This window comes from Acomys minous (assembly GCF_964271855.1).
Source record: "Acomys minous genome assembly, chromosome: 15".
NCBI classification, from domain to species: domain Eukaryota; kingdom Metazoa; phylum Chordata; class Mammalia; order Rodentia; family Muridae; genus Acomys; species Acomys minous.
In genome coordinates, this window is record NC_140497.1 from 949,704 (window position 1) to 962,500 (window position 12,797).

At 36.3% G+C, this 12,797-nt stretch overlaps 1 pseudogene across 1 annotated transcript in view; it reads right to left on the minus strand.

The window, feature by feature from the left end:
• Positions 1-687: 687 nt before the first annotated feature.
• LOC311585044 (small ribosomal subunit protein eS10-like) overlaps positions 688-12,797 on the minus strand; it is a 206,219-nt pseudogene continuing 194,109 nt past the window's right edge. The window contains exons 4-5 of the transcript in view: positions 8,582-9,170; positions 688-801 (exon numbers count right to left, since the gene is read on the minus strand). The product of the transcript in view is annotated as a small ribosomal subunit protein eS10-like (transcript). The remainder of the gene's footprint in view (positions 802-8,581; positions 9,171-12,797) is intronic.

Consider the following 12,797-nt stretch of genomic DNA (forward strand, 5'->3'; position numbering starts at 1 on the left):
TTCTATTTTCAATTCATTTTGAACAAATCTGAAAGAGTTAATGACACAAGAGCAGACATTTATGAAGACAATGAAAAGCTGGATGAAGAGACATGAGAAGATTTATCCAGTTTTCTCTACTGTGCTATTCATATGAATATATATTTGACTGTCAAATCACTGGGTACTATTCCAACTGGTGGAAACCTATTATTCTTCAAGGGTACCCTCTAAAATAACTGGTCTGGATTTCAGAAAATAGACTTCCGAAAGATTGTATTTAACTTCTCCAGCATACTGTCTCCTGGTACATTATAGTCTCATTTATTTATTCTGTATTGCTCTAGATAGGACCACAGGCCTTGAATTTAGCACTTTGTATATACAAAACAGTCCCTCTACTGTTAGATACAGCTCTGGCACATATTATGCCCTACACATAAAGACAGTGGGTGCTAAGTGAGGCAAAGCACTTTACAGCCATTTTTAGGGTAATTCATTCAGCATTGCTTTATTGTGGAAATTGTTCTATTGTGAAGACTCAATGTGTTAAGCAAACCATCTCAAAGTAAAAGGAGTTATCATTTATAATATTTATGTAAACTATTAAGCTGTTTTGCCCATTAGTAAGCAATAACGATGAATGCACTTAGTTTATAATAACTTATATTAACAAGCTGGGTAAACATTAATCATGAAATACTATTTTTATACACTGTGCAACATTTCTCTGCAGCCTGCCACTGTGAACAGTAAACTTGAAAACATGAGCTGTCTTGATATACAGCTTTCATAAACACAAGCAACTTCAGTGTCAGCAGCCTAGGGAACACACCAAAAGAAGCAGGTCAGTGTTATGTCAATATTCTAGGCTGTGGGAAAAGTTTCTAATTGTCTTCTATGTTACCAACTAAGTAGTATTAACTAATTCAAATGTTAACATTGCGAAGCACTACTAGGAAGTTTATTCTGTACTGAAAGAGAGAAAACTGGAACCTTTTGTCTCTAAAGGTCGCCACTGTGTATACATGGCAAGAAGTAGCTCTCCTAACATTTGCTTGAGTTCACTGTTACTTACAGCTGCCTGCAGCTTCCATTCTATCAACCCTGTTTCCTGAACAGGAATCCAGTGAGAGAGGTTCAAAGCAGAGTGCCCCATTTTTAGAAAAGCTGAATAGACATAGAAATGTCTGAACTTACATTCAATTTCCCTTGATAGAACCAGGGCAATGTTGCTAATTATCATAAGGTCCTAGTTCAGATTTCATTTTAAGAATTAAACTTAAATGTATATTTTTATTCTTTATTTTGTCATATCTGATGTAGGATACTCTTAGAAATAATTCTTAAGCTATAGTGAGACAAGTTATAATATTCTCACTGATGTTCATCATGCTATTTGCCCTTTCTCCTCGTCCCAGGAGACTGATTCCTTCTGAGTTAAAATTTCATACTTTACTGCTCCAGCAGATGAGCTGATCTCAGTTTTCAGCACCCACAGTCTGTTAGCTCATAAATATGTGTACCTCCAACTCAAGGAGGCTGACACCTTGTTCTGCCCTCCACTGTCACCATCTCACAGACATATATACATACATATAATATAAAAAATGTAATTAAACCTTTTTTAAAATCCATAGCCTAACTTCTCTCTGCTATCGGTAAAGATTATTCTTAGAATGTAAAAGGCTTTTTGTACCTTGTGGTATTTTGATGTCTCTCCTGAAGTGTTAAGAGCATGAGGTCCTAATAGAGAAGAGTAATCAAGATAGACAGAAAGACAGCTCATCTCAGAGTTTGGGTATGCAACTCAGAACTGTTCAAGAATACTTTCACTCACATCCAGAAGGAATTGGGAGAGATAACTTAATTGAATATTCCATATAAAGATTCATGGCTTTTCCATCACGCAAAAACAGTTTTCTAACCCAGACCCAGAAAGACAAGCATGGTATATACTCACTTATAAGTGGACATTAGCCCAACATAGATGTCCTCTGAGAGACTCCACCCAGCCAGGCATAGTGACAGATACGAGGACTCACAGTGGAACTCCAGGCAAAGCCCTGAGAGTTGTATGGAAAATCTGGGGAATGGAAGGTCCAGGAGTGGTCCGGAGCTCCACAAGGAGACCACCAAGGACTTGGGGCTGGGGGTAGGGGCTGCAAAAACTGATGCACCAACAAAGGACATTGCAAGGAGAGAACCTAGACCCCTTGCTCAGATGAGGCCAAAGGACAGCTCATTCTCTTCATGGAGGGGTGGGGGGTAGAGCAGAAACTGCCTCTCACATGAACTCTGGTGGCCCCTAACTTGATCACTTCCCCTTGGCGGCCTTGCTGGCACACAGAGGAAGGGAGTACAGGCTATCCTGATAAGACCCGATAGGCTGCGATCACATGGTGGAGGAAGAGGGAACCCTGTCAGAGGTCCAGGGGATGAGAATAGGGCAGAAGAGGGAGGGAGGGTGGGAAAAGGAAGATACAAGCAAGGAGATAACAATCGCGATGTAATGTGAATAAATTATATAAATAAAATTTAAATAACAAATAAATAAATAATTTTAAAATAATTTTAAAAATAGATAATTTTATACCAGATAATGCAAATATATACTAAATATTTTTATCTATACATATATTTTGGTGTAAAGATAACTTGTGAATCACACCGGTAGTCATGTTAGAGTCTGCCCAGCCTATCCAAACAGGGTTAAAATCAGTACATTGTTTTAAACTAAAACAAGTTAAACCAAAGTATACTTTTGTTGGGTTTGTTTTTTATAATTCTTATTCATCAAACTAAGTAATTATTTTTCCTTGGAGGTAGTATATTCATTTTAGAGCATTGTTTCCTAAAATGTAGATATTACTGATTTTAATTATTAGTTCAGAGATCACTGTGTAATATATAACTTGATAAATTATTTTCTTTGAGGAAAATAACTGAGTCCATACTTAATATGTGGTCTTGTTATTGTTATGCCCCCAATACAGTTTAAAGATCACTAAGGGAAAGGTTTTTGAGTTAATTATTAGACCTCTGTAGTTCCTTACAAGATATTAAAGAGGTAAATATGTTTTTGTTTTGATCTCAAGTGTGGGAAGTAAAACAGAGTTGTGTGAGGATGTGTGGTGTTTTTCTACTGGAAACAGACTTGTGAGAGAACAAATGTTTGTCCACTAAAGGAGAAACTGCCTTTTGTGGGGGCATGGTCTTTGCCATCTTATAAACATCTTAGTATGGACTCTGAGAGGATACACACACACACACACACACACACACACACACACACACACACACACACACACACACGTACCCAGAACAAGAGGCTGGCTTTTTTGTCTTGACATCGTTTTGCTCCCCTTTGAGATACTCCTATAAAGAGCCCTTCCAGCCAGTGCTTCCAGGCTCCAGCTGCTGCTCCTGGTTCTGGGGATGGGGTTGCAGTCACTTTTGCGGAATTGCTGGTTAGCTGTTTAATGGGTCTGCTGGAATCCTGCCAACCAGGCCAATGAAATTGCTCCAAGGAACTGAGTCTAAGAAGGTCTACTTCTCCTGTTCCCATCAACCCCTTTGTCTCTCCTATGTAGAGTAGGTGGATTTAAAGGGAGGTATAAACATTAAAAAAAAACCACAAACAAATAAGATTGGTTTTAGAAGTTCAAAGGCTACAGGATATCATAACTAAAACTGCACAGTGTGTATAATTCTAAACTATAAAGAATAGGAAATGGTGGCTTGAGCACTTTGCAAACTTTGTATTTGTTTTTGGGTGCTAGTTCTTACTATTGCTTTACATTTTTAAATTTTTTGAGAGCCCCATACATGAGTGCCATACATAAACCATCTACACCCTTTCCATTCCCTTTTCCAACTCCTGTGTTCCCCCATGCATTTGAAAATTTATTCCATCTTCCTCATTAATTAGCATAGCTGTCTACATATACACACCCTTTCGTGCATGTCACTACAACCTGCTGAGTTCACTTACTGTTGCTCATGTAGACATATATTTAGAACTGATGACATGGAATTAAACTATTATGGGACTTTTCTGGGTGACCGTGTTTTTAAGATTTGATGCTACTTCTTTATATATACTTTAAACTCATATACTTTGCCATCAAATATTAAAAACATATAATTCACAATTTTGCTTTAAATATTGCACCTGTAAGACTTAGCTGACAGTGTTAGTAGTTACAACCTGTGTCTGCCAAAGTAGTGGTAGAGCTGACAGCAGGGTGTCAAGGAGAAAAGAGGGTGAGAAAAATGCTGGTTTAACTATCATTCTTTGCATGTATATTGGTTTAATGCATTCCTCTAAATTAATATACTATTAAAATAATGGAACCCTGGGTTTTAGAAGTGTGCTATGTTAATGAATTACAAATGACATACTTGACCCTAAGGAAAGACTCAGTGGTAATGATGTGTCACCCATGCCTGAACAAGCTACCTATTTCTACATTAATTGATGGGAATTTTCATTACTTGGAGTGTCTTAGGATGCAACTGATTTAATTTCAAATCAAGGGAACTTGTCAGAATCTTAAAAATATAGAGTTACAAAGAAGTTTGTCGGAATCAATTGTTCAAATTATGCACTGTCACTAATTAACACGTTCTCAACATAGTGAAGATCAGAGAAAAATCTTGCATTAGCTCCTCTGCTTCTTCAGGAGGCAGTACATACTCTTTAAACAAGGGCATATTTAATAAAACGTGTTTTGTTGCTTTGAGAAATAACAAAATGCCTGGAGGGAATTCAGAGAGCTAAAGAGATGCCTAAGAATTTCAGGGGCTGTGTGTTTCTTCCTCAAGGTATGATAAGTTTGAGGCTGAACATATGGAATCTCCATTTTTAAAGGTCAAGATGATTAAACATAGGCTATTTCTTACGGCTCAAACCATGATTTGGATCATAAACTAAATTTTATTAAATTACTTTTCTGCATGACTTGTGTTTTAGCTTAAGGCTTTTAGTTTTTCAAAAAGAGGTCTCAGGAAAATAAAAATTATTTTAAAACAATGGCCTCTGAAAATCATCATAATATGTTATCCCCACAAAATATAGAAGTAATGATTGGCATTTTTGATAATAATAGCATTTAAATATAAAATCTTTCTGTAATGTAGAGTTAACCCAACTAAACAATATGTACTATTTTATTAGCAACAACATCACCACATCTAAAGTTTAAGGCTAATCCATTTCCAAAATTACATGGATCTTAGAATCATTTCAGACATGGATTGTTCTATGCTCTTCATTTGCCTATGGGACCATTATGGGCTCCTCTGTGACTCTCCAAAGCTTTCTAGAGCCTTGTGTTCAAAAACTGAGATTCAAAATATTTGTTTGTTATTAAATGACAATTTTTCATGACAAAGAGATTAACCTGGTTTCTCTGGATGAGCCCATGTCTTTACAAAGGTCTATGAAAGCCTTAGTGGGGAGGCCTAGGGGCAAGCAGAGGAAGGGGAAGCAAGCTACCAGCTTGAGACCTGTTAGGCTCTGGTCACATGGTGGTGGAGGACAACTCCTTCTCTCAGAGATCTAGGGGATGGGAATAGGGTGGAAGATGGAGGGAGAGTGAGGCAGGAAAGATAAAAGTGAGAGGATAACATTCTGGATGTAAATGAATAAATTGTAATAAATTAAAATAAAAAGACCTATCAAGTGGCCAGCCAAAGGCAGACATTACAGGGAAGTCACTGAAATCCAAAGAATGTCATCAACTCTGGAAACTATAAGTTAGGAACATTTTGTCACTGATGGGCCTCAAAAGGAACCCTCATACACACACTGATGCTAGCTGTAACACAGCTAAGATGTCTGACTTTTAGAAACCTTATGAAGCTTCTATGTATCTTCACTTGGGAAGAACAGAGAAAGCAGGAAGTGAAGCCAGGCTATGAAGCCTCGAGGGCTACTCTGAGAAACCCTTTTCCTCCACTTCAACTCAACCTTCTACAGAGTTTGGAACATTCTCAAACAGAGCCATCAACAAAGGACCAAGTGTTCCAACACACGAGCTTCTTCCAGGGGACATTTCCCTTTCAGACTACTACACATGTAACATTCCTTTGTAACTGATAATGAACAAACACTGAAAGAGTTTTAAGTACTATGAGAAGGTCTATATTGGCTTGAACAGACAGACCTTTCAGAGAATATTAATTATGCAGCTCAGGACAGCTGATAGGCATATATAAGGGAGATTAAAAACTAACTCATCATATACATGGCACTGTTGGCCTCACCTTAGAAATTGGCAGATGGTATGACATAGGGGAAAACTGCTATTTATTCAGAAATGATTATATTTAGGTAAGAGACCTGGATATATTCAAGCAAAATCCTGAGGAACTGTCTGCTTTCTTCTTGATGTTTGTGGTGAAATGCAAGAGACAAGAGACAGGATGAGAGTACAACTCTGGATCCAAATGGAGCCAGTGTTGGGTATTCTGATGGTGAAACGTAAAGGTTCACTGTAGGAATGCCTGCTATAGGTGGAATTTGAAGAAAGGTTTGGATAAATATGCTTCCTTTTTTTTCTCTCAAAACTATATCAAAGGTGAAGCCATGAAGGCCAGCGTTAGAATCTTCTATCCTGGCAAAAGAGAAATTAATTAATTAAATTTTCATTTTTTGAAGTAAGTTTTCATATGCTACACTAAAAACTGTCTTTCTCAAAATTTATTTGTATATTGTGTGGGTGTTTCATTTACCCTTTCTCTTCAGCAAGAAAGATAATAATTATAATTAGCTATGCTATTCAACTAAATACATTGGAACAAAATGTTCTAAATTGCAAATATTTTCTATTACTTTAAACAAAAACAAGTAAGATGTAAAGGCACTTTAGCATCTGTTTTCTTTGAAATTTTATTCCAGTTATTAAGAAAATATTTTCTTCATTTTTTTATCCAAATGTCATCTCCAATACTGGAGTTTTACCTACTAATTTAAGGTTAGTAGTTTGAGATTATTTTTAAATTAAATAAAAACCTTGTTTTTAAATTTTACTTGATATTTGCATAACACATTCCATTCATATTATTTATTATTAATTTTATATTCATGTGTAATATAGAGATATTACCTTTTCACAGGTATCTATATGAAGTAGGCAGTGTTTTATTTCTATATCATGTTTGAATATATAAAATCAGCATCACACAGTCTACAACTATTTAATGAATGTGCTTTACTTGTGTATAGTTCATAATTTAAAATACTTTCCCTAAAGCAAAAACATTATCTTTGGAGTAATGACCTTTAAAATGTATAGATTCACGATAGTATTTTGTATTTTTCCTGATTAATAATTTGATAATATATTTTTATTTAAAATGGTCATTGGTATTTTTAAAGGTTTAATACTATAACACTAAAAAGGACAATATATAAAATAAATTATATTAGAGGAAATAACCACTCTGGGTTTTGATGTGAGAATTCTATCCCAGCCTGAGCTCCTTTGTGAAATTTCCATTTCAGAGGGAAAAAAATTGCTTGGCAGCAAAAAGCTAGGCAACTGACCTTGACTTTTATTGATAAAGTGGAGGACACACAGCCACTCTTCTCCCTACATAGGTGCATGGGATGGCACAGGAGTCAGAGAACTCATTAGTGAAGAACAAGGAAAGCACCAAGGGTGGGCCAGACAACGACGGGAGCTCAAGGCATTTTTATCATACTACGTCTACGTCGAGCAGGTTATTTCCTCGCCTATTTATTCTTGCAGGACGCTTTTGTAACAAAAAAATTAAACACACTTCTGGGCCTTCTTCTTACTTCATATAAGTCATGTCATAATTAAATATGCATCAAGATCCTCTCTTTGAAAGAATAGCTTTTTTAAATTTCCAGCCTTAAATGTGAGTCCAATAATAACGTTCTTTAAATTCAAATTTGTGTCTATGCACTGTGCTTGGGAGCTTTAACATTGGTTACAGACAGTGCAAGTATATCAATGGAAAGTAACACTTATTAGTTCCCCCATTATATACATTTTATTCAGATTTGTATGCATTATCTTTTTTGTTTGTTTGTTTTTTGTTTTTTGTTTTTTTCGAGACAGGGTTTCTCTGGTGTTATCTTAGCTGTCCTAGACTCGCTTTGTAGACCAGGCTGCCTCGAACTCACAGTGATCCACCTGCCTCTGCCTCCAGAGTTCTGGAATTAAAGGTGTGCGCCACCACGCCCAGCTTTGTATACATTATTTTAAGGGTTATTTTTAAAGTAAGCTATTTATAATTTTCTTTTGGAGCAAGTGAAAGATCTAAGTATATTACTACAAAAAGTACATTTTAATTTGATATTACAATATAACGGTAACTTACTTGACATTTCTAAAATTTACAATTATTACTTTGTTTTCATATAGATTTTTTTTTTACTGTCCAGTTAGTATTTTTATTTTTAATTTGTTCACTTTACATCCCGATTGAAGCTCCCTCCTTTATTCCCGCCCCCCCCCCAGTCCCACCATCCTTGTTAGGAAAAGTGTCTTTTCTATATGTTGTGGGTTCAATATATAGCACCACACACACACACACACAAAAGGAACAAACACTCAAGATAAAATACAGTTTTGAGCGTCTGTCCTTTCTCATATTTTATGTGAAGTTTATTCAACACAACACAACGTCCCACTTCCCTGGGGTGGGGTGGCTGACCACGTCCGTGGCCAAAGCCCCCTCTAAACTGGAATTCGGCTGCTGAGCCGGCCCCAGCCTCAGCTTTCTTGTCAGCAGCAGGAAGCACAGTGTTTCTTCTGTATGTGTCTCTGTCTGCCTCCCCTCTTGTGAATCTTACAGGTCGCTCACCTACTGAACCGTTGGAACTAGACCTGCTTGTTTCAGCAGCTGCGGAGGCGCAAGGTGGTGCGCAAGATCTCAGGAGGTAGGTGGAGGTAGTCTCGGAGATACTGGAAGCCCTCATTCGCAAATGATCAAAAGAAACGTCTCCAGACGAACTGCTCCTTCACTTAGCCTTGAGACTTGAGAGACTACATAGCCTTCATTACGTAAAGGTTGGGTCCATCCTTGTCTGCTAGCTCGGGGTGTTGGGCATATGAACATCTTTCTTGGCAATCATCACTTCATCAGTTGAAAAGGAGTTCATAGATGGCAATCCGGCTCTTCTTAGGCATCAACATTAGTGTCCGAGGTGGTGGCTGGAAAGGAAGGGGCATGCGCAATGCAGCCTCTATTATCTTTTCTGATACCACATTCAAACTAGAAAGAAGATATTTTAATTGTCTACTATGAGAACATGAAGGTAGAAAAGACATCTGATAGAATAATTCTAAATTATTTTCTACAAAACTAAAAGTAAGTAAGCTAGCTTCACTTTCTTGGACTGCAGCAAGTCGTTTTGTAAACGACTGCACTCCTAACAGGCCTAGGTGTCTCAAGTACAAAATGTATAGGAGGAAAGAATGGTTCTCAATGTCATATCCAGGTTTAATGTTCTCAAATTAAGTCCCAGATGTAAGCAGGTAAGAGCATGTCTTAGTTACTCGACACCAGGACCAACGATAATCACAAAGTATTTAATTCGTGTTTATGGTTTCAAGGGTTTAGAGTTCGTAATTGGCAGAGTAAGATACAGATTCAGGAAAAGCTGGAAATTCACACATTGATCAGCAAAGAGGCTGAGAGTGGGATACTGTTAATGGCAAGGGGCTTTTAAAATCTTAAAGCCTGCCCACAGTGACACACTTCTTCCAACAGGACCACATCCTGAATGCTTCCCAGTTACCAGTTATGCTGTGACTGCTAAAGACAAAAAACAATGCTGGTGTCACCCCCACCCCCCAGTTCAATTACCTGAAGCTGGAGTACAGACAGCTGTGAGTTACTCCCAGCATGGGTGTTGAGGACTGTACTAGGTCCCATGGGAGAGCAGCAACCACTCTCAAGCACTGCAGCATCTACCCAGTCCTGGTGACAGTGTTTTATTTCAGTGCCATTCAAACTGTATGTTGCTTAAGGTCAGATGAAATGAGCAATTTCTTCATTAGCACCTCACTTATTCATACTAAAAATATTATCATTTCAGTCTCCAGAGAAAACTTTTATTTTATTCTCTTTTTTATATTACAAAACTTAAATACCAAACTCATTTCTCACTCATAAACAAAATTATGTCTCTAATTATTAATTACATGAGAAATTAAAGGCAACCTAATACAACCTCAACACTCTGTCTCTCTTACAGCTCCATACCTCACGTCATTTTTAGCCACATTGTAAGTCTCTCTCAGGTTACACCATAAATGGTGTAAAAATAAAGGAAAAAATAAAACAAAGGAAAAAATAAAACAAACAAACAAGGAAAAACCACTTTTCTTCCATTCTTAGTGGGGTTTCTCAAAGTGTTGCCTTGATCTACTAGGTGTTATTAACATGTTTAGCAAATGATTATGTTGTAATCTCATAACATTAAAAGTAGAAACCAAATACTTGATATCAGTTTGTGGGTGTGACTGATTCATCAATTTCACCACACTTGTAAGTGTTCATTCCCATAACCTCTCCAGCTCATGACAACGTATTCTGGACACATAAGTTTCATTACCAGGCACCTATTTTCTGGTAAATAATAAATACAGTTGCCATGGTCCAGGCAGAGTGGTGCATATCTGTAATCCCTGCCCCCTGGAGGCTGAGGCTTTAGGATCATGAGAACAGGATTGGATAAAGGGTAACGGTCAAGTAAAGCAGCACAGAGGATATAATACCATCATGAGCATGAGGAGGTTTGCTTCTCAAAGGTCACCCAGTCTTCACCTTACTATATGCTGTCTCTGCTCCTGTCTATCGTAGGGGACTCTCCCTTTACCACACCCAACATATATTCCTCTGTCATTCTTTCCACAGAAGATTTCTGAACACCATCTTTTGTTATTTTTTTTACAACATCATATTGTCCTTGATTTTCTTCTTATATCCCTAGCTCCTTAGAAAATTATTTCTCTACCTTCTGTGGTAACCTTGAAACCTTAAATCTGAACTCACCAACCGAAAAGGCTAGGGCACAACTACTATTTACAGATGTCTTATAATCCCATTCATCGTCGTGGCTTGAAGACGTATCCACACAGTGAGGAATATCACATACACATCGTGACATTTATGCTCCCTCTAAACTACAAACCCTTTGGGTGGCTCATATGTCAAATCCAACTCATATCACAGATCTCCCAAATTCTACATGTCCACAGTCAACTTCCGCTCTGTAATTGTTCCTCTCAGTTTATTTACCTACTATACGACACCAGGATTTGCACTATTTTTTTTTTTTTAAAAATCTCTTAGTCTCATTGTATTTTCTTCATCCTCACAAACAAACCCTTTGATGAATGTGGCTATGTCTTCTTACATAGCTTCAAAGTCTACAAATTAGTTTCTCTTATTAATATCACCTGTATAATTGAATTTAGCATTCTATGCAATATAAGATGTGGGTCTCAAAGAATGTTAGTTTGGTTTGTTTTGGGCTGTATTAAATGTTTTCTTCTTCAATAATTTCTGGTATAAGAGAATAGGTATTAAATCCATCTATAACTATAACAAGTTAATAAGTATTAATAACAAATTTCTTGAGGAAAATAAATGGAGAAAACAGTTATTTCCATATTTTATTGGAAGGTTAATTAATTAAAACACACATATATACTATAAAATTAAACCATTTTATTATTAATAATAGTAATCTGATCATAAAATTACTCTTCGCATAAGGAAGATCTGATTTTTACATGCAATATACACTCAGGCGAAATCTTTATCAAAATATTAAGTGAGGATTACAGGTGGTGCACATGCAGACATGCAAGCAAAACAGTCATACACAGGGAAATAAAACATATCAAACTAAAAATGTATTTAAATATTAAATATGCAGTTAAATATCATACGCACAACATTTGCTTGAATTGTTTCCACATCCAGCTTTCCTATTATATGACTAAATAAAATATGACTACCTAACAAGATAGCTTGCTCTACATGATTATCTATGTATAAAAGATGCATATGATATTTTCTAAGTAATACAAAATTTATGATACAGACAGTTTAAAAAATTTTAATTATAGTTGATATTCCCCAAAATAGAATCATAAACAAGGTGATGAGAAGATTGAATTTAAGTATTTTAATCTTTCTTAATAAAAAGAACAAATAAATGAATATGCCATAATTTAAATTATATGTTATTAAATGGCACTTAAACTAAACTACAGGTTGTGTAAAATACATCAATAGACCATCAACACTAAAATGATCTTGAATATAGAGCCAAGTTACATAATGAAAGGATGTCTAAACTCAAATCTTAAATATGGGAAAGGCCATATTCTGTGAAAAGGTATGTCAAGAGACAAAATGAATATTGTGATCCTGAGTTCAAAGGATTCCTGTAATCCCAGCACTTGGGATGCAGAGGCAGGCGGATCTCTGTGAGTTCAAGGTTAGGCCAGCCTGGTCTACAAAGTGAGACAAGGACAGCCAGGACCATTACACAGAGAAACCTTATCTTAAAAAACAAACAAACAAACAAACAAACAACCCAAACAAACAAACAAACAAACAAACAAAAACCCCTAAACTTATGACCCACTCTACTGAATAACAAAATGAGCCCTTTTAATAAGTATTAAAAATGAGAGTTGTATGCCCTTACTTTTGGGACCTTCATTTTCATTAAAAAAAAAAAAAAAAGATTCCACAGAACTTTTAGTTACAAGTAGACTTTAAATTAGTAAGGTCTTTTTTTTTTTTTTTTTTTTATATAA